General features: G+C 38.6%; 1 long non-coding RNA gene across 1 annotated transcript; it reads right to left on the bottom strand.

The window, feature by feature from the left end:
- Positions 1-4,000: 4,000 nt before the first annotated feature.
- On the bottom strand, positions 4,001-7,454 carry LOC149768275 (uncharacterized). The gene is made up of 3 exons (XR_016399210.1): positions 6,687-7,454; positions 4,462-6,563; positions 4,001-4,318 (listed from the first exon to the last, which is right to left on the bottom strand). It is a non-coding gene; the product is annotated as an uncharacterized LOC149768275 (long non-coding RNA).
- Positions 7,455-21,153: the final 13,699 nt, after the last annotated feature.

Here is a 21,153-nt window from a genome sequence, read left to right as displayed (position 1 = left end):
TTTTAGGAAGTTGTTATGAAATTAGTCTAAAATCGTATGAAAATTGGTCTATAAATTTTCAGCTTTATAACTTCATATTACAATACTTGAATCAATAAAATTTGAGTCCATTATCAAGTAGTAATACCCTAGCCTCATTTTTCCATTGTTCTCCATCAAGAATACACCTTTCTAGATTAGTTTTTTGTGTTGGTTATCTCCAACACTAACCTCCCAGCATAATGTGAAATCGGATGTCTCCACGCCTATCCACAACCCCTAAATCATTCTGATTTCTTTATTAACACTTGTAATTTGGACAAGACAATGACTTCTCACCATTGATTATCAATCCGAGATAATAAATTTTTAATGTAGCATTTTCAAAATAAAAACTCTAAAAGTAGGAAAAGCAAGGAATTTATATAGAGCGGTATGCTATTCGGAGTAAAACGGATGTATTGGCTCAGGATCCAATTCAAACATCAAAAAATCAAGTAATAGCAGTGGAAGAATAATTTGAGAGAGAAGAACAAAATTATTGAAAAAAAATAAAGGTCAAAATAATGAGTTTTGCTCCTCTTACAAAGAATCCTCAATCCTCTCCAAGACACCTTTCCTCACCAAAAAGAATTTTCTCCAATTCTCCAGTAACTCTCTCCCCTTATTTATAAAAGTATGCATTCTTTCACTTCCACTATAAGAAAAACATTAATGTTGCACTCCAACAAAAAAAACAAACCCAAATATATTCAGCCTAAAACTTAACCAATCTAGAGTAGGACTAGCACTAAAAGAAATTATTCCAACTAGTATTGTAATAGGAGACAAAGACAAACTAGAAATAAAATCATAGTGCAAGTAGGACAAGCAATGGACTTCCAACACGATCCCCCTCATTGCAAAATTCATGCTAACAATATTGGATTTGTTAATACAATGAAATGCCATAGTAGCTATTATGAATATTGCCACAATTACTACAACATACGACTTGTGGAACCAATAATTGAATAAAAGAGCCCCTTCCTTGAACTATTAACTCCTTCGCTGGCTTGATCTTTTCGATGTATGTCCTAGAGTCGGCAATGTTCTCTAAAACGTTTTCTCAGCATTGACTCCACAATGATATTGCTGAGATTCTATCAAAATCTAGCTTTCTCAGCATTGACTCCACAATGATATTGCTGAGATTCTATCAAAATCTAGCTTATCCCAATGAACATCATATTTTCTGCTACAATTGTTGCTCACTATAGTATTAGCCATTACGTGCACACAAAGTAAAATAAAAACCAAAACTTTGGCTATATATATCTGCATGCTTTTAGCTGAGCAACTCCATGTATCTACATACAACTTGCTCCCATGTATGAACTCAAATCTTCATGCATAGAGTCTGGCCTCTAGCAACTTAAACATTGGAATAGCATAAAAAATAACTAACGCACCAAACACTTTGTCGAATATTAAAGCACAACTAGAATCATCTATAACAAGTATATCTTCTCGTTGCTTGATATCTGAAACTACATCAAAATTAATAAGCTCTTCATCCTCATGACTAACTAAATCTCCATAAAAAATGTTCACATCTTGGATAGCTTTGATACAAGACTCTTCCCCATAATTTGATTCTTCAATATGAATTTCTACGACTGAATCAACTATAGCACATTTTGTCTCTTCCCCAGCAACTACAAAATTAATTGATTTTTTAATCATGATCTCTTTTAAGCTTGATACAACATCCATATGATCAGGCTCCTCTTGTTCCATATATTCTTTCTGACTTAATTGATCTTTGAGTTGATCAAACTTTTTATGTTCTGAGTCTTCCGAATTTGATCCAGTCATTAGCTGATTAAACTCGTCATGCTTCAAATCTTCATATTTGAACCAATTCTACTCTTCCTTTAGATTCTCAAGAAAGCCTAAAACTATAATATATTCTTCAAGTATTTTTTGTTTGTTATGTCTCACCTTGCTAGAACTTGAGTGAACGGCCATAAGAATATTTTATGCTTTCTTTGGCTCCTTTACATTCTGAACATGAAAAATAATTTTCTCTATTAACTGAAATTTGAATAAGCCACATCACCTATCTAGATTTTAGATTTCATTTTCTTCTCGCAAATTTATTATTGAGAGTATCTATTAGCATCATCTCTGACTCATCCAAGATATCTTATAAATCTTGTCCTATTAAATAAGGCTTGACAATGGGCTTCAAATTGAATAGCATGTGTTGTTCAACTTACGGAGAAAAGTGCTAGTAGCAAAAGCAGTCATATTGATATCGATGAGATCAGACATGTTGAACCATTAAGAAAGATGGTAGTAGCATCAGTCATAATAATTCACCTCTTGAATCATCAAAATAAGAGTCCACATACTTGTACCATTGAAGCGAACTACTTGAAGATTTTCAACTGCGGCAAGTTATAAATATAAGAATGACTAACAATCAAGTTGCTACTCTAAAACTTATGCTTCAAATAAATCTAATCGAAACCGCACATTACTAGCTCCACCTCAACCTTGCTTTGAAGTTGAATAAATTGGCTCTGATACCATGTAGAGCAGTATGCTATTCACAGTAGATCGAACATGTTGTTCCAGGATACAATTCAAACATCAAATAAATTAAGCAATAGCAGTGGAATAATAATTTGGAAGAGAAAAATGAATTTATTGAAAAAAATAAAGCCTAAAATAATGAGTTCAGCTTTTCTCCCAATGAAGCCTCAAGCCTCTCCAAGACATCTTTTTTCACCAAAAAGAATTCTCTCCAACTCTTCGGTAACTCTTCCTCCATTTATAAAAAAAACCACACGCTCTCTCCCTTCCACTAAAAGTCAAAAACATCAATATCACTCTCAAACTAAAAAACAAACTCAAATATATTAATTCTAATGCTAAATCTAACTAAAGTAGGGCTAGCACTAGAAGATAAAATATTCCAACTTGTGTTGGAATAGGAAACAAAGATAAACTAGGAATAGGATCCTAGTACAACTAGGACAAGCAATGGACTTCCAACAATTTAGTCAGATATTGATGGTTGGAGATTTGAAAGAGTTAATTCTTTGGATCCACTTGATTTTGTTTATGATGTTATAGATACTATACAGGTGAAGAGAAAATTATTGTAGCATCAAAAGAGTGGCTTCCCTTCCTTACAAAAGAATGATTTGATTCTCTGACCTTGTTGCATAAAATTAACATTCTCAAGAAGCTTTCTTAAAAATAGACAAGAGACCTTCAAAGAGTTGTCCTCAAGTAGTTCATAATCCCTTAATTGGCTCAAATAACATAATCCAACTTTCATGATTAAGATTTCGAGAAACGTCAAAAGCATACTTGCATATTGTTGTGTTACCTTGCTGACAATTTATCATTTTGGTGGACCAATTATGGGTGTCATTTAGTGAAATGAGCATCTCCAAGTTTTGTTATTATTGGGACTGTATTAGGCCATTTAAAGTTTCAGTTAAAGCATAGTACACTACAAGAAAATACATATTCAGCGACTAAAATTCTAATCGCTGAATAACCATATTTGGTCGCCGAAACCTTTTCACGACTAGCATACTCTTCGTCGCCGAACCCTAGTCACTGAAAGGTTTTGGCTACCAATATTGTGTGGTCACCTAAGGTACACCAACAACGACCAACATTTGGTTGCTGAAGAAAATTTTCAGCGACCAAATCTGTTGTCGCTAATTTCAACGCTGACCAAATAGTTGGTCGTGGAATATTTGTCTTCCGCTACCAAAAAAATGGTCACTGAATGTCTATCTTCCTCCACCAATAGTTTGGTCGCAGAATGTATTGGAATGCATTGGCAACAAACATTTTTTGGTGGCAGAAAGTATTAACCTGTATTTAATTAACAATTCAAATTATAAGCTTAATATTTATTTTTGGGCTCGTTCCAAATCCTGTACAACCAACACAGCCTATCCAATATCCATATTGCACAATACATTTGCTCATCCAAATAGAAGTATACACAATGTTGGAGAATCCATAATCATTCATTATAAATATCATCATCTATAAGTCTAAAGTCAAGCATATCTATTAACCATACATCACAATGTTTCATCCATACCATATGTTAAGGTGATAATCATCACCAAACATATCAAAATGTAAATTAAAAATTTCAAAATATCTGATCTTGCTATTCCTCCAAACAACCATCATATAGACAAAAATATTCTTATACCAAAAACTGGATTCTGCTTGTAGACAACTTCACCATGATCATATGAACAAAAGCTATCCATGTACCAAAAACTAGATTTCACATGCTCATAACTCCATCATGTATCTGAGAAAGCAAAAAAAAATACACAATCAATAACTACATGTGAAAATAATAAACTAAAATTCAAGTATAAGTTCACAATAACATTTCGCTTAATTTGGTCAAAATCTCTAAATAACCTATGTAATATAAATTAGAATACATACCAACGAGTATTTGTACCACTAGTTGAATACATGGCCCCATCATGATGGATAGATGACTTGTGCGTTTGAGTCTTTTTCTTTAAGAACTTTGTCACCAAACTTGTAAGATGTGCAATTTGCTTATGTTCTTCCTCTCGCTCTTTCCTTTCCTCCTCATGCTCTCTCCTCTTCTGCTCCAATTGCCTCCGCAGCTCCTCTCCTGTTAGTTACCGGTATAGTCATTGTTGCAACAAATGACTGAGATCCTAAACAATGATTGTACTCAAGCTTTTCTTTTTTGGAGTATTCAGCTGAGTACTTTGTCTGCCAGTTGATATTGGTCAGCTCACTCATGTTGAGCTTGTTTGGTGTTTGCTAGCACAAAGATGGAAGTAGTTTTCAGTCTATTTGGTTTCAACTGGGCTGTATGTAACTAACATGGACTTAGAGTCCAACTTCGTTGAGATTTTGGTTTGGATTAAGGACTTTGAGATGACCAACATAATCAAGTTTCAGGTTTGGGTGCACATTGAGTTGGTTAACTTTAAGTTTGTCTAATCCATTTGCATATCCACTATTCCTGCTCTTAGGTGAGGCAAATCCAATTATATTTATGAAAATATAATGTGATCGATACAAGCATGAAATGAAAACTAGTTTCTCTAGCATCTCGTAGAAGAAGCTATTTGACCTCTGCTTGTGTGAGCAGCACTTTTTATTAAGCATTATGAAAATCAGCTTCTTTCAAACTCATTCCTTTTTATTTTCGAGTTGAAGAATGGTGAAACTGCTTTTTGTAAAGCAAAGCCAAAGATGAGCACAATGTACTCATTTAAGAACATCATTTTACATGACATACTGTAACATGTATAATTCAGTAATTATAAAACAAAAATCACTTGAGTGACTGCAGAAATTGTAAGGAATAGCAAATAAGATCTCAGAATGAGATTTTTTTTAGTTATGCTTACTCTCTCAACTAAATCCAATGCTCTAACCCCGGAGACCTTGAGACTGTCTGTGATATCCTCAAGAGGCTTTTGAACCTCCCGAATGGCTTTGTTATTGATTGGCAATGCATACCTCAACAAGGCACCAGGATCCTTAATAGGTGGTCCAGAAATTAGCACTGACAGATCAGGCAGCACAGGGCCTCAAGGGGATGCATGTGCAGGCCAGTCCAATGTAGGAACACCAGTGACCAATCCAATTGCCAATGCTATGGAAACTGCACATTCCTTTAGGTGAAATGAGTTCTTCTTCTGCCCAAGAATTCAAAAGATATACAAACTGCTCTCAGCATTTACCAAAAGAAACTGTTTGTGGTTTTAATAAGAGAACACAAAAAAGTGATGCCACAGAGAATGATATTGAATTGGCAGAATTAATTCTATTCTCTCCAATAAGAAAAGAAAGAAATTCAACCTATATCTTATGAAAGAATCCATGTCAAGCACCAAGAAGGCAAGCCGATCTAATGGTACAAAAATATAAATGGAAGTGGTTCGAAAATCGGAGCATACTTCAAGGAGCAATTTTGATAAGAATTATACTAAGGAGATGGAAATTAATTTTTGTAATATAGAATAAAACTGTCCAATCTAACCAACAAACTCTGGAAGAAATGAATGAAAACAACTGATTATTCACCTGACCCATGAAGAACTTCTCTCTCTCAAACACTTTGATCTTCTTAAAAGGAAGTATGGCCATATTGATTTACAGTTCATAGTAAGCATATCAGGTAGACAGGAGATCTATCTTATGAGACCAAAAAAAAAAAAGCAGGAGAAATATCTAACTGATTGGTTTTGCAGTTTTTTTTCTTAACAACATACCATCTTAATCTAACTGAGACAGGAATGTGTATGTGCCTTGTTAATTGCAATATGCCATCTCATTCTAACTGGGACAGGAATGTGTTCTCTGTTGTTCATATAAAATAAATAACGATTCATTAGTTAATACCTTTTTTTGATGCTTCCACCAAGGTAACATGAAACTCTCTAAAGCATTCTGGTCCAAGAGCTCCATATAGAATAGCAACTGGACTGGCAATACTTGAACCAAAATATATGTGATCAAAATCAAAAAGTTCAGCCTACTCAGCAGATCCCACAGCTCTGGTGAAATCCAAATAAACATATAACCTCACTATATAACAAGGAGGCAAAAAAGATCAACAAGATTTGCAATAACAGAAATAGAAATACAACAAAGGCACAGAAAAGGTGGATATGACTTACAGTTTGGCTGAAGTGTCAAGCCATGAAAGAAGATCAGTAACATTGAACAGTAGTGCACTACCAGTATCTACCCAGCAACTACTTCCTCCAGGGCTTCACAGGTTTCTGCATATGAGAAAAGGTTCTGCCTTGACTCTTGAAATTGGCTCTGACAAGTCTCCCATAACATGTTCTGAGTTGGTTTCGTCGTCAGAAGGATAAGAAGATAAAGAATCCTCCGCCAACTGCCAGTAGAGCACTAGTGTAGGAGATGCTAACCGAAGCATAAGAGAAAATTCAAAAACTGATCCCAAGGGTTCACTTAGAAGCAAGCGCCCATCATGGACAATTTTGTGAATGCAGCATTTGGCTGTCAAACAATCTGAGCCTTTATCTGGTTCTAACCAGAGATCAGTAAACTCCCAAAACAGGTTTTTCCGTTCCTTAGAGAGCAATTCTCTGTTGATATATGTTGTAATAATTCTTTAGTAACCTATCAAACTGAAGTGCTCCTTAATCAAAGAAGGTATAAACTTAAAAGACAAATAACAAGCAAAATAATACTTCAATGCCAACAATGCGTCATACACCAGTGCCAACAATGCAACTATAAACTGAAAGCAGAAACAAAAATTATCATGCAAGAGAACAACACAGTCACTGATTTCTCAGTTACTCACACCTTTACTTACCACCAATAGACAGTTCTTGGCTAGGGCAAGCATCCAGATTCCATCAGGCAAGCCTACTTTTGAATTTCTTTGGAATTTCATTTGTTCAGGAAGGGGAAAAGAATGCTCACTTTTGTGCACAACTTGCCTGATGGAATCTGGATGCTTGCCCTACAAGTCTCAGCATTCTTACCAAAGGGGGAACTATTTTACTAGAAAAAACAAGTTATCTTTACAAAGAAAACGAAATCAAAATTGTGCAACTAATTCAACCATCTACGGTGCAAAAAGAGAGGATTTTCATCAAACCCATCCAGAATTAGTCTTTCTCTTTAGAAAATTCAATTTCTTGGTTAAGAAATAAAGAAGTACAAAGGAATGAAAATAGAGGAAGTAATGAGTTAGAGATGGTATAGGAGAATGAACAGTGTCTGATACATTGCTATAGTATCTGGCACGTAGTTCCTACTTCTCTATTTCTTCACAACTGAACAGAGTCTCTTACAGTCCTTTTATACACAGTCAGATCCAATGATCCGTTGAGGGAAATAACAGAATGTAGTTATAATGAAGACTCTGGAACCTGGGAGAAGAAATCAGTTGTGAATGTTCTGGAAAACAGAGGAGCACATGGAGCTTGCAGTGAGTTTGAATGACTGTGAAGTAGGGATGATCAGTTGGTGAAACATCAGTGAGATGGTCATCTTAAGACCCCCCCTCAAGCGGAGAGTGGGAAGCAACTCTCAGCTTGGAACAGATCATACGATGACGAGCCGTAGGAAGAGATTTGGTAAAAATATCTGCTGGCTGGTCTTGAGTAGAGACATGAGAGAGATGAATCTCTTTGGACTGCAGTTTCTCCCGAATGAAATGATAATCCACCTTAATGTGTTTAGTCCGAGCGTGGAATACAGGATTGGCCGCTAGAGCCATAGCTGAAATGCTGTCTGAGTAGAGGACAGTGGAATCATCAATGGAGACACCGAGTTCGTGGAGAAGACGCCGAAGCCAGACCAGTTCCTGAGTCGTAACTGCCATAGCCCTGTACTCAGCCTCCGTCGAAGATCGAGCAACAGTTGGCTGCTTCTTGGCACACCAAGATAGAAGGTTGCAGCCGAGGAAGATACAGAACCCAGAGGTGGAGCATCTATCCTGTGCATCACCGGCCCAATCGGAGTCACAGTAAGCTGTGAGTTGAAGAGAACTGCGTTTATAGTGTAAGCAGTGATCAATGGTGCCTTTAACATAACGGAGGATGCGTTTAAGGTATTGAAAGTGCAATTGGAGTGGATGATGCATGAACTGACACACAAAATTTACAGCAAAGGAAAGATCGGGCCGAGTGATTGTCAGATATTGTAATGAACCAGCGAGACTCCGATAAAACTCGGCATTTGAAAACGGGGCAGAGAGATCAGTGATAGAAGATTTCTTGGTCGAAAGAGGAGAAGTAAGGGATTTGCAATTCTCCATGCCAGCCTGCTGTAAAAGCTTCTGAGCATACTGAGATTGTCTGAGTCGAACGCCACCAGCATCAAAGAAGAAGCGAATACCCAGAAAATAGGATAGCTGACCCAGATCCTTCATTTTGAATTGGGAATGAAGCTTATGGAGGAGAGTAGTAATTGCATCAGAATCGTTTCCAGTGAGGAGGATGTCATCAACATATATTAGTATGTAAATAATTGTGGTGTCCTGCTGAAATAGAAAAAGAGAAGGATCTGCCGAGCTGGGATGAAAATGATGCTGGAGAAGAAACCCAGAAAAGGTGGCAAACCACTGTCGTGGTGCCTGTTTCAGACCATAAATGGACTTCTTGAGATGACAGACATGAGTAGGATGCTCTGGATCCGTGAACCCTCTTGGTTGTTCCATAAAGACAAGTTCATCAAGATGTCCATGGAGAAAGGCATTGGACACATCGAGCTGTTTGATGGACCAGCCCGAATGTAAGGCAAGAAGAACAAGCACCCGGATGGTTGGAAATTTTGCCACAGGACTGAAAGTTTCATGATAATCCAGACCATACTCCTGTTTGAATCCCTGAGCAACCAAACGAGCCTTGTACCTTGCTAGGGAGCCATCAGAATTTTGCTTGATCTTATAAGTCCACCGACAGCCAAGGATATGTTGATCAGAAGAGCGAGGAACTAGTGTCCATGTCTGCTGATCAATCAAAGCATTGAATTCAGAGGACATTGCTGCTCGCCAGTTAGGATCAGCGTTCGCCACTGAGAAGCAAGTTGGTTCCTGATCACCTGTATCCACACTGAGAAGAGAGAAAATTTGCTTTGGGCGAAGTGTCCCTGTCTTGGACCTTGTAACCATGGGATGCCTAACAGGAGGAGAGAATACAGAGGAACACGGAGGACTTGCAGACTGTGGGGGATGCCTAACAAGAGGAGAGAATACAGAGGAACCCGGAGGACTTGCAGACTGTGGAGGGGAGATGGAAGATAGAGGTGCAGTGGAGGTTGAAGACGAAGATGATGAAGAAAAGGTGGGTGAATGAGTAGTGGTGGTCCTTGACTGGGAGGAAGTTGACAAAGTAGGGAGCTGAGAGGGAGGAACCAGTAGAGGCGTGGGAAGGAGAGGTGTTGATGAGATGGGGGATAGAACAGAATGAGCAAAAGGGAAGAGAGACTCATTGAATCGAACATGTCGGGAGATGTAGACCCGGCCATTGGATGGATCATAGCAGCGATAGCCTTTATGATTAGGGGAGTAGCCAATGAAGACGCAAGGTAAAGACCGGGGTGAGAACTTGGATGGATGCTGAGGACGTACCCAAGGAAAACATTGGCAACCAAAGACTCGAAGAAAGCCGTAATCTGGAGAACGCTGATACAGAATTTGAAAAGGAGACTTGTGTTGCAGAGTTGAAGTTGGAAGACGATTGATTAAGTAAACGGCAGTTAAGAGCGCTTCAACCCAGAATTGATGAGGAAGAGAAGAATGAAAGAGAAGACTCCTCACCATTTCAAGAAGCTGGCGATGTTTGTGTTCAGCACTTCCGTTTTGTTCAGGAGTATAGGGAGACGATCGTTGATGAACAATGCCAGACGCAGCAAACAGGTGATGAAAGCGAGAGTTAACAAATTCCCCACCACCATCAGAACGAAAGACTTTGATAGTGGAGGAAAATTGATTTTCAACTAAATTTTTGAACTCAACAAACTTAGAAAATACATCTGATTTCAGTGCTAAAGGATACACCCAGATGAATTTTGAAAAGTCATCCATGAACACGACATAGTAACGTAAACCAGTGGAGGAATTTAAAGGAGAAGGTCCCCAGACATCAGAGTGTATAAGATCAAGTGGACGTTGGGAGATGGAGTTGCTGGTGGAGAAAGGAAGTTTGTGTCCCTTGGCCATGTTGCAGAATTTACAAGATGCAGTGTCAACTGATGAGGAAGCAATGGAGGTGTCCTTGATGATTTGCAGTAAGGTGGAAGCAGCTGGATGGCCAAGACGGAAATGCCAAAGCGAGGTCGAGAGCTTTGTAGACACTAAGGCAGTTGAGCGAGAAGTGGGAGTAGTAGGCTGAACGAAGGAGAAAGGTATCCTGTAGAGCCCCTCAGTGCAGCGTCCCTGGAACAAGATCTTGCCGGTTGCTTTGTCCTTAATAACACAACCATCAGAATTAAAGTGAACGGTGCAGTGATTATCAACAGCTAAATTGTATACTGATAGCAGATTGTGAGAAATGTTTGGAGCATGCAGCAGTTCAGAGAGTTTAAAATTGTGAGTTGGGGTGCAGAGGATACCAGTCCCTGATTGTATAACTGGGATGGAGGAGCCATTGCCCACTGTGATCCTATCTGAGCCCTGATACGAAGAGGCGTCGGAAAGTGATAGTGGGTCGGAAGTGATATGTGAGGTAGCGCCGCTGTCTACAATCCAGTCACGTGAGACAGAGGAAGAAGAAGGTGTAGAGAGAAGCGCCTGCTGGTTTGGCTGTCTTGGAGGAGAGGAATTGTAGCTTGGATTCATCCGGAACCAGCAATGAATTGCTGTGTGTCCTCTTTTGCCACAGATCTGGCAGTCAATAAGAGCTCGGGAATCTTTTCGAGGTCCAGGAGAACTCCAATTGCTGTTCCAGTTGTTGCTGGAGTAAGTACTCCGTGCTCGGCCACGTCCTCTGGATGTAAAGAAAGATCTACCTCGACCTCTTCCCCGAGTGGCCGAAAGTGCAAAGGAATCGGTGGAGGATTGTTGCTTTTCTCTGGATAGGATGATGAGTTCCTCGCTGCAGAGCAGAGCGTAGAGCTCATCCAGTGTGAGAGAGGCTGACCGAGTGCGTATTGATGTAGCAAAGGCATCATATGAGGTTGGTAGTCCATTAAGGATGTACAGAATGACATCTTCAGTGTCAATTGTGGAACCAGCAGCTGATATAGCGTCGACTTTTTGCCGAACTTCATGGAGAAACTGCTGCATCGGAAGATCCATTTTCTTTATGTTGTGCAGCTCATTTTTGAGTTGCATTACATGACTCCTTGTAGCCGAATTTAATCGACATTCTAAGGTAGTCCAGATCTGAAAACAGTGATCTAGATTGATCACGTATGGTAAGATAGAGGAAGAAATTGTGGAGTTAATGGCAGAAGCTAAGAACTGGTCTGTCAGCAACCAGAGTTCATAGCTTCTGTTCTTATCTTCAATGGAAGATGAAACGCAAGTGGAAGTACCATCTAAGAATCCAAAGAAGCCACTCGCTTTGAAGAGATGAGTAACTTGAGACCTCCAAGTTAGATAGTTATCAGATTGAAGCTGGGTGGAGACTAGGTTCTGTATTTTTGAAATCAAGAATTTCAACCTGGGAGAGATTAAGGGATCATCTAAGGATCCTGATGATTCAGCTGACCTGGTGACTTGCTCGGATCCAGGAGACTCCATTTGATCGTTGTCTAGTGGAGGAAGAACCACTTCTAGAGAGAAAGGCGTCAGAACCTCCTGCTCTGATATCATAAAGAAGTACAAAGGAATGAAAATAGAGGAAGTAATGAGTTAGAGATGGTATAGGAGAATGAACAGTGTCTGATACATTGCTATAGTATCTGGCACGTAGTTCCTACTTCTCTATTTCTTCACAACTGAACAGAGTCTCTTACAGTCCTTTTATACACAGTCAGATCCAATGATCCGTTGAGGGAAATAACAGAATGTAGTTATAATGAAGACTCTGGAACCTGGGAGAAGAAATCAGTTGTGAATGTTCTGGAAAATAGAGGAGCACATGGAGCTTGCAGTGAGTTTGAATGACTGTGAAGTAGGGATGATCAGTTGGTGAAACATCAGTGAGATGGTCATCTTAAGAAGAAAAGCACTATGCATTGCTGCAAAGGCCATACCAAACACAAAGAAGAAAATCTAATATAGTGGAGAAGAAAATCATGAGAAGTGATCCAAGAATCTCAGCCTTCTTACCGAATGGAACTATTCAAAAGGTGATTTTCACAGAACATATGATACAATTATAAAAAAATAATCCCATTTCCTCCAGTGAGGAAACAAATAGCATTAATTATCCAAAAAAGTGAATATTAATCGAATTACTCATCCAATTCATTCAGATTATGACAACTTTCCGATCGGATATATCTCTACACTGCTCATATTTCCATTTAAAAAATCTACTTGCATATAAATAAGTGGAAAATAATCTAAAAATGCCTACGTTGGAAGAGAACTGGATCAACCAGTACCTCTCCCCATCCGGAATCGAGTTTGCAAAACCCCGATGAAGAAGAAGAGCAGTAGAACCCTAGGCGGCGAAACCAGAGGGGTCTCCGGTGGCCATCGAAGTAGCTCCGCCTTGCCGAAATGGAGGATCTCGGGGCGGCAGCGGAGAAGCGGCACTGGGACTGGGAGGATAGGAGGGCCGCCATGGGAGCTAGAGTTTCGAGAGGAGAGGGATTGGGGAAGCAAGGGTTTTGGAGTTAACGCAAAGGAGAGAGGATAAAATGGTGGTGAGAAGAAATAGTGGAAATCGGAGAGCCGCTAGATGTCCCCACGGTGTGGATAAGGCTGTCCGGAATCCGGACGGTCATCCCTGCTGCGGATGGCCTTCTAGTTAGGGATTTGTTGGATTTGGGTTAGGGAGGAGGAGGGGGGGTTGGGATCGCGTGGGGAGGGGGGGGATGGGTGGGTGCCGGGGCCACGGGTTGAGCGACTGCAGGGGTTTTGGGAAGGAGGAGGGGGGGAATTTGGGCGGGGCGGCGACACTTAGTTTCATTTTGTATTTTTCTCTTTCAATCTTTTTTTTTATTATAATTATTCAAAAATAATATTTTTAATATTTTTAGAATTAAAAATTAAATTTGGTGATGAAAATTTCTGCCGATAATCCATCACTGCTAAAAATAATCTTTTAAAAATTTATAAATACTTGAGTTATGATTTTTGTGATGGCTGAATTTGTCACTGTCTAGTTACAATTTCGGTTACCAATTTTGTGACAAATATTCCGTCACTACGGTGGTCACTAAGTTTTGTCGCCTACCCTACCCGCGTATTTTGTGACCGGTCTGTTACTAATCTGTCACTAAGTTCACACCACGGTGACCAAATTTCTGTATATCATTAATCCGTCATAAATAGTGACAGATAACGGGCCGTCACTAGTTTTCTGTTACTATACGCTTATTTTCTGGTAGTGAAAGTTGTGGGATTGAGATTCAGCCAAAGAGACGAGGATATACCTAAGTGAATTAAGGTGTTAAACGGCACCGTTTGAAAATAAGCAGTTTTTTTTTTTTTTTTGAACTTAGAAATTAACATCTTATAGGGGCTAGTACAACATCGTTCGGTTTTACGGGAACCTTTCACTACCAAAGTTTTGGTCACTAAAAAACTCAAACTTTCTGCCCAATTTTTTCATCGAAAAAAGGTGCCATTCGTAAAAGTTTTCCTGGACTAAATTTTTTTTAATCGCTGGAGGTGAACCTTTAAGAACCAAAATTTAGTCGCCAAAAGTTTTACCTCCAGCCCGTGTGAAATATTGGACTCGTGCCAACTTGGTATTGCGTTTCCACGACCAAATATACATTTAGTCGGTGTAGGACAATTATTCAGTAACTAACAAGAATGCTGGTCGCAGATAGCCTTATTTTCAGCGACCAAACTTTAGTCGCCAAACGTTTTATCTCCACCCCGCCAACTTGGTTTTGATTTTCCGCGACCAAATATGCATTTAGTCGGTGTAGGGCAATTATTCAGTAACTAACAAGAATGTTGGTCGCAGATAGCCTTATTTTTAGCGACCAAACTTTAGTCGCCAAACGTTTTACCTCCACCCCGCCAACTTGGTTTTGATTTTCCGCGACCAAATATGCATTTAGTCGGTGTAGGACAATCATTCAGTAACTAACAAATATGTTGGTCGCAAATAGCCTTATTTGCAGCGACTACTATTCATTTAATCGCCGAAAGTGGTCACTGAAAGTGTATTTTCTTGTAGTGGTGATACCTATGACTAGATCCATGGTAATTGCCTTAACTTTTGTTTGTATTATTAACATGTTTATTGTTGCAATGATATATAAATATATAAACTGATTGCTAATTCTAGAAATTGATTGTTAATTATAAAAGGTTGACACTTAATATTCTAAGAATTAGTCATCGAGCACTTACTTTGATAGTATCATCGCTAGCCACTCAGACATGGGGAAGTTGTTTCGATTCTAGTTGAGGTCGCCCTACTATAGGTGGGTGAATTATTGGGCACAAAGAAGGGGATTAACTCCTCCTAATCTATCTATCTATCTATCTATCTATCTATCTATCTATCTATCTATATATCTATCTATGTATCTATTTATTTTTTTATTTGTTTATCTATTTGTCTGTCTATCTATCTATCTGTTTGTCTATCTATCTATCCCTTATCTTTTTTTGAATCTGTCTATCTATTTATTTATCTATTTGTTTGTCTATCTATTTGTCCATCTATCTATCTATTTGTCTATCTGTTTATCTATCTATCTATCTATCTATCTATCTATCTTACTATCTATCTATCTGTCCACCTATCTTTCTATCTATCTGTTTATCGGTCTATCTATCTATCTATCTTAGCTAGACTTGAGTAGATTTTCACTCAAATTCAGTAAGGTCTATATTGAATGATATATCCTACATCGATGATCTGAGCCATTAGATATGATTTATAATTTTTAAATTACTTACATACCAAAAATTATAGAATTTGAAGATCTTTAACTTTTGTATTAAGTGGATAAAAAATTGGACAGTCTAAATAATATAAAATAATACATATTTTTTTGACCACTTGATGCATAGACTAGGAGTCTTCAAATTATATGATTTCTTCTATTGAAGCAACTTAGAGAGAGTAGAATACATCCAATGGCTCGGATCACCAATGTGAGACTTTCATCATCCAATCTAGATCTAATTGGAGGATCCACTCAATCTCCACTCAGAAAACATTAGCTTCTAGTATGAAGTTATAGTTTATTATACTTAATTTAAAATTTATTCACATTTTAAAATATACTCATTTCAAATATATTATGATATTTTATATTTTAGTAATTAATTATTTTTATAAAAATTCTATCCTCTTCTTTCTGATAGAAAATAAAAAAATGAGTAACTTTATATATATTGAAAATTATTTCATTTAAAATATTTTAAAATATAGAATCATATATAGTTTTGCTAATGTCCTTTAAAAGTAGATAATTCATGATACATTTTATTGTTGTGATTAAAAAATAATGTTATTTATTATAGAATACTTTTAATACTTTATATTATATATTTTATTTAAGTAGTTTTTATTTTTATCTTTTTAATACAAATTAGGTTGGATCAATGATCCAAATTTTTAGTTAAATATGTCTCCATGCAAAATTTTTAATACTTATATCTTAGAGCATTACCTAGTCAAGGTGTCTCATTTGCAGCACTGATAGTAGATTTCGTATCAAAAACTATTTTCATCTACTTATTAAACTAACTTGATTGAGTTAAATCAAGATGAAAATAATATATTTAACTCAATAAAAAATTTAAAGCAAAACATAATATATAATCAATTTCATCAAATATACCATCCCTCAAATAACCAAAAATCATCAAACATTGTTTTTTCATGAGAGTAGGTAAATGTATTATGCACCCTCTATATCAATAAATTATTTCTAGTACATCTTTAATTAATGAATAGTCATTAATTTATATAAAACTATTACGTATTGATTAAAAAATTCCAAGTTGAATAAAAAATTAATGTATGTAAAGCCTATTTACGTGACATGACTGATTATAAGGCATCATTGCTATATAGTAACTTTTAGTAACACTCCCGATGAACCGTTGTAGTATTATATATCTTTTGTGAATTCCTTAAAACTATTACGATAGAGTGTTTATAGTAATATATTTTGCCAAGTGTTGCTAAATTCTGTTGCTATATATAGACTTTGTCTGTTGTAATGACCTTATATTAAGCTATGTACATCTAAGAACTTGACTATTTGCATTTTCTACATCATGAAAAAAATGGACTTAGAATGCTTCATGTCGCCACTACAGTTCTCGAGTATCGGGTTTGAGTATCTAGTTTGCAACCTATTGCGCAACTTATAGAAATTCTATCGATAACTGTGTGTACAATCAACTTGCTATGCTTCTCTATATATCTTGAACTAAATTAGTGATTGTCCATACGCCTTTCACCATTACCAATCATACAAAGCCCATTATTTAATACCACTTGTTGGGATTTACTAGTTAGGGTTATAGAATCCTTATTTTGATTCCTCAAAATCTCTAGTTGCAAATCAAGTGATAAACATGCATTTGTGTCTCCGATTCATGAATTTCTAGAAAAAATGCTAGCACATCAAGACATAGGAATCCTTATGGTTTATCCAAAATTGAAATACATCGATTAAGGAATGAGCAATTTATTGCACCCACCATTTCATTTCAAAGAACATGCATCTTCACTAGCTCACAATTGCACCCATGCAAAGAGGTTGTCATTAAGAATAGAAAAGAACCTATATGGTTTATTCCACTACAGGAAAATTAAAAATTGCCAACATATATATGCCAACGCTAGATAGAAACATTAGTAATTTGGCTCATGCACCAAAATTTACTGACACTTCTTAGTAACGTCGTCAAGAATTAAACTAAGATGACGCTTATAAGCATCGTCAGAAATAAATATTAAGACAACACTGATGAGAGCACAAAAGTGCGACCTACATGTCACTAAAATTAGTGTTATTGCTAACCAATAATGATAAATTCACTGAATTAATATTATATTTGGGTTGGGCACAGATTATCATAAATTGGAGATAAAATGCATATTGAGTACAAATTTGACTTCAGAAGAATCCGTTCCCAGATCCGAGTCGGGTCCGGGTCCGAATCGGGTCCAATTTCTTTGTGCTTTTAGGAAAGAATTTTGGGCAAATCTAATTTGACCATATCATAACTATGAGGTGCTGGGTGACCCATGACTTGAAAGACTTGCAATTGACCTCCAATCAGAACAGATGACTCGTGAGCCAAATTTCATATCACACTATTTTTTTTTATCTCTATGACTAATTGGATGGAACTTGGTATCTCCCAGCTCCCATCTCAGGAGGGCAAAGAAAGTCCCAGACCTTCTTCCAAAATCCAATTCCATTGCAGAAACTGGCACATGACCCATATTCAATGAAGGGAGATCCTTTCACCCGCATCAAAGCAGCTTCATCCATGCGAAACAGGGGAGAGGGAATGATCCCATGCGTTCGCCACATCGATCCCAAGCGCCCGTTCGAATGCATCCAACTCCCGTGCCAGCCACCGTGCCAGCAACGCCCGGAATCCCAGCATCTGAATCCAATCTCCGGCGATCCCGCACCGCGTCTTCACCGCATCCATGCCAACGTCCCAGCGCCCGGATCCAAGCCGTGACCGCATCCTCCAAGTGATCCTGCATCTGTCCATCTCCCACGGCATCCTCCCAAATCAAGCCTCCGCCTCAGCCCGCCAACCCCTCCTTCCATCCGACGCAGCATCCACGTCTTCTTCCTCTCGTCGATCACATTCCCAGCCGGCCGTGATCAGCGATCCAGCCGCTTCCCAATGCCCGGATCTCTTCCGTGATCGGCTCCTTACAGCAGCACATCCTCCGCAATCCACCCAGCGATCCCACGTCCGTTACCTCCTTCTGGCGTTTTCAGCCTCTTCCGTTGTGGATGACACGTCCGAATCCGCCCCACAGATCACGTTCGCCCGTTTCTCCTCCTCTCCATGCTGTGGCGTCTATAAATAGGGGAGAACGAAAGGGGGAGAGAGGCGGAGTGGCCGGTGTTAGATGTATATCCTAGAAGCTAATTTTTGGCTGACACATTATTAATTCTGGGACATAATTTGTATTTGACTTTATTGTTGAATAAATAAAAGGCATCTTTTTCATTCATATTGATTATGTGTCTATAAATCATCCAAGAATTAATAAGATGATGATGCATATTCTTAAGAGTTAAGATTTTGAGCCATGCATCATTAGTAATTAATTTCTGAATGCTCCTGATCGATGGATCATCATGAGGGCGATAATCGATCCGATGAGATCAGTGCACACATTACTTTCCTTATGGATGGACGAGACTCGAGTCCACGGTGTGGGGACACTGAAGTAATAGTGCAGGTGCTTGTTAGAGAACAAGAGTACTGAGCATGACCAATACAAGAAGTCACTTGGATGTCTATCCACTCGTCAGTGACTTGCTTGATGTTGCAGTAGTGTGACTGGTCCTTTGACCTGCGGTGCTTCGGCCACTCATAGTGAGGTTATTGTAGTTTGACTGCACACATACATGGTCTCTAGCCATATGGGTCTATGCAGTATAGATTGGCTGCAGTAGGTCCACTGTAGGAGTAGGATATGCACCTATAAGGAATCTATCGACCTTGATAGATAAGGAGAGATCCTATGTGATTTATAAGACTGAGTTCGTAAGACCTCGGCCGGGGCAGATTGCACAGTAGAGAAAGAGTTCTCCGCTCTCGAACTTAAGTTGAATAAATCTTCACATATGACAGACGATGGGGTTTGACGAGTTGTCCATGACCTCTGTCCTGTAGGGATCCACGATTGTAGGACTGTATCACATGATAACTGCACCTAGAGATTCATCATTCTATTCTACTGTGTAGCCACTACATGCTGCTAGGTGTCACTGGTGGATGGTGGGACTCATAGGGATTATCTTGATGATCGATAAATCCTAATGAGTAGAGTTGGAATCGTTTCAATCCATTGAAAGGAGTTTTCAATGATATTATGATAGAGATCACAATATATCTCACTACCAGTCAGAATAGAACCTATGGGGTCACACACACTAGAAGTATTGACCGATCCGATGGTTGAAAAAGTGATTATGAATCACGAGTAATCAATTCGATTGATAAGAAGTTGAAGAAGGAATGGAAATTGATTAATTGGACTTAAAACACAAATCCTACTTGGAGTAGGATTTCTAGAGTCCTAATTGGATTAGGACTAGGAATCCTATTTGGAGTAGGACTGGGATTCCTACTTGGAGTAGGATTCCTACAATCCTAATTAGATTAGGATTTTGAATTCATCTTTGGATTCCTACTTAGAATAGGATTCCTAGAAATCCTAATTGGATTAGGACTTCGGATTCAATTAGAGTCCTAATTGGATTAGGACTAAAATTAAAAATGTCCTAATTTGGATTAGAGTTTCTTAAGTCACAATTAATTATTAATCTAATGAATCAATAAGACTCCTAATTGGATTAGGATTGAAGAGTTCAATTGAGTCAAAATTGATTTAAGTTCTAATTAGATTAGGACTTACCTAGATTGAATCCAAATTGGTTCACCCTTGGGCTAAGCCTAATTGGATTAGGGCTTGACCACATTAGGGCATTCCAAACCCTACTAAATGTGGATTAGGGTTTACCAAGAGGGAGGGGCGCAAGCCCCTCCCCTTTTGCTTCCTTGGTGCGGCATGAAGAGAGGGGGCCGGCGCCCCCTCTTAGGAAATAACTCTAGGGCTCCTAAATTGTAGGAGCCCTAGATGGGTTTAAAAGAGGAACAAGGGGCCGGCGCCCGAGAAGGATTGAAGCCCTCTTCCTTTGTGCCGTGGCCACCCCTCTCCCTTCCTTGGTTCAGCCGCCATCAGCAAAGGAAAAAGAAGAAGAGGCGTGCACCTCTCCTTGGCCTCCTTCCTTGGTTCCAATGCAGGGAAGAAAAGAAAGGCTGCAGGGCCTTCGTTCCTCTTCCTCTATCCCTCCTTCTTCTTCCTCCTTTCAAGCACATTCAAGAGTTGAAAGAAAGAGAGGAGATCAGCCATCAAAAGAAGTCTTTGCAAGGGAGCTAGCACCCTGGGAAGACTAGAGAGCTTTGATCGGATCTCTGCTTCGTGTGGATACCCGTAGAGGCCGGACACTTGAACGGCTTCAAGCGAACCCTCTTTCTAAAACCACGAGCTCAAATTTGCGGTGATCATCTACCCGCACAAGGTGAAGATCTGATCTTCAAATTAGTTTAAAAATTTTTAATCCTTATCTAACTACGAACGGTTCATGAAACAACGTTCATGCGATGAACGTCGATCCCGCACATGCCTCTTCCGCTGCCATCTGATTTTTTTTTTGAAATATCAGCGGCATGGGCGGGTTCCTAACAGTGGTATCAGAGCCTAGGAATCGTAGATTAAGGTAAGGATTAATTATTAATAGGCTTAATAGATCTGAAAATTGAATGATCATGCATGCTGAAATTTTTCTGCATGC

The sequence above is a fragment of the Phoenix dactylifera genome, chromosome 2, assembly GCF_051530095.1.
Source record: "Phoenix dactylifera cultivar Ajwa chromosome 2, Ajwa_hap1_PhDact_Kaust_v1.1, whole genome shotgun sequence".
In the NCBI taxonomy this organism is placed as follows: domain Eukaryota; kingdom Viridiplantae; phylum Streptophyta; class Magnoliopsida; order Arecales; family Arecaceae; genus Phoenix; species Phoenix dactylifera.
This window is presented reverse-complemented; position numbering and strand designations above follow the sequence as displayed.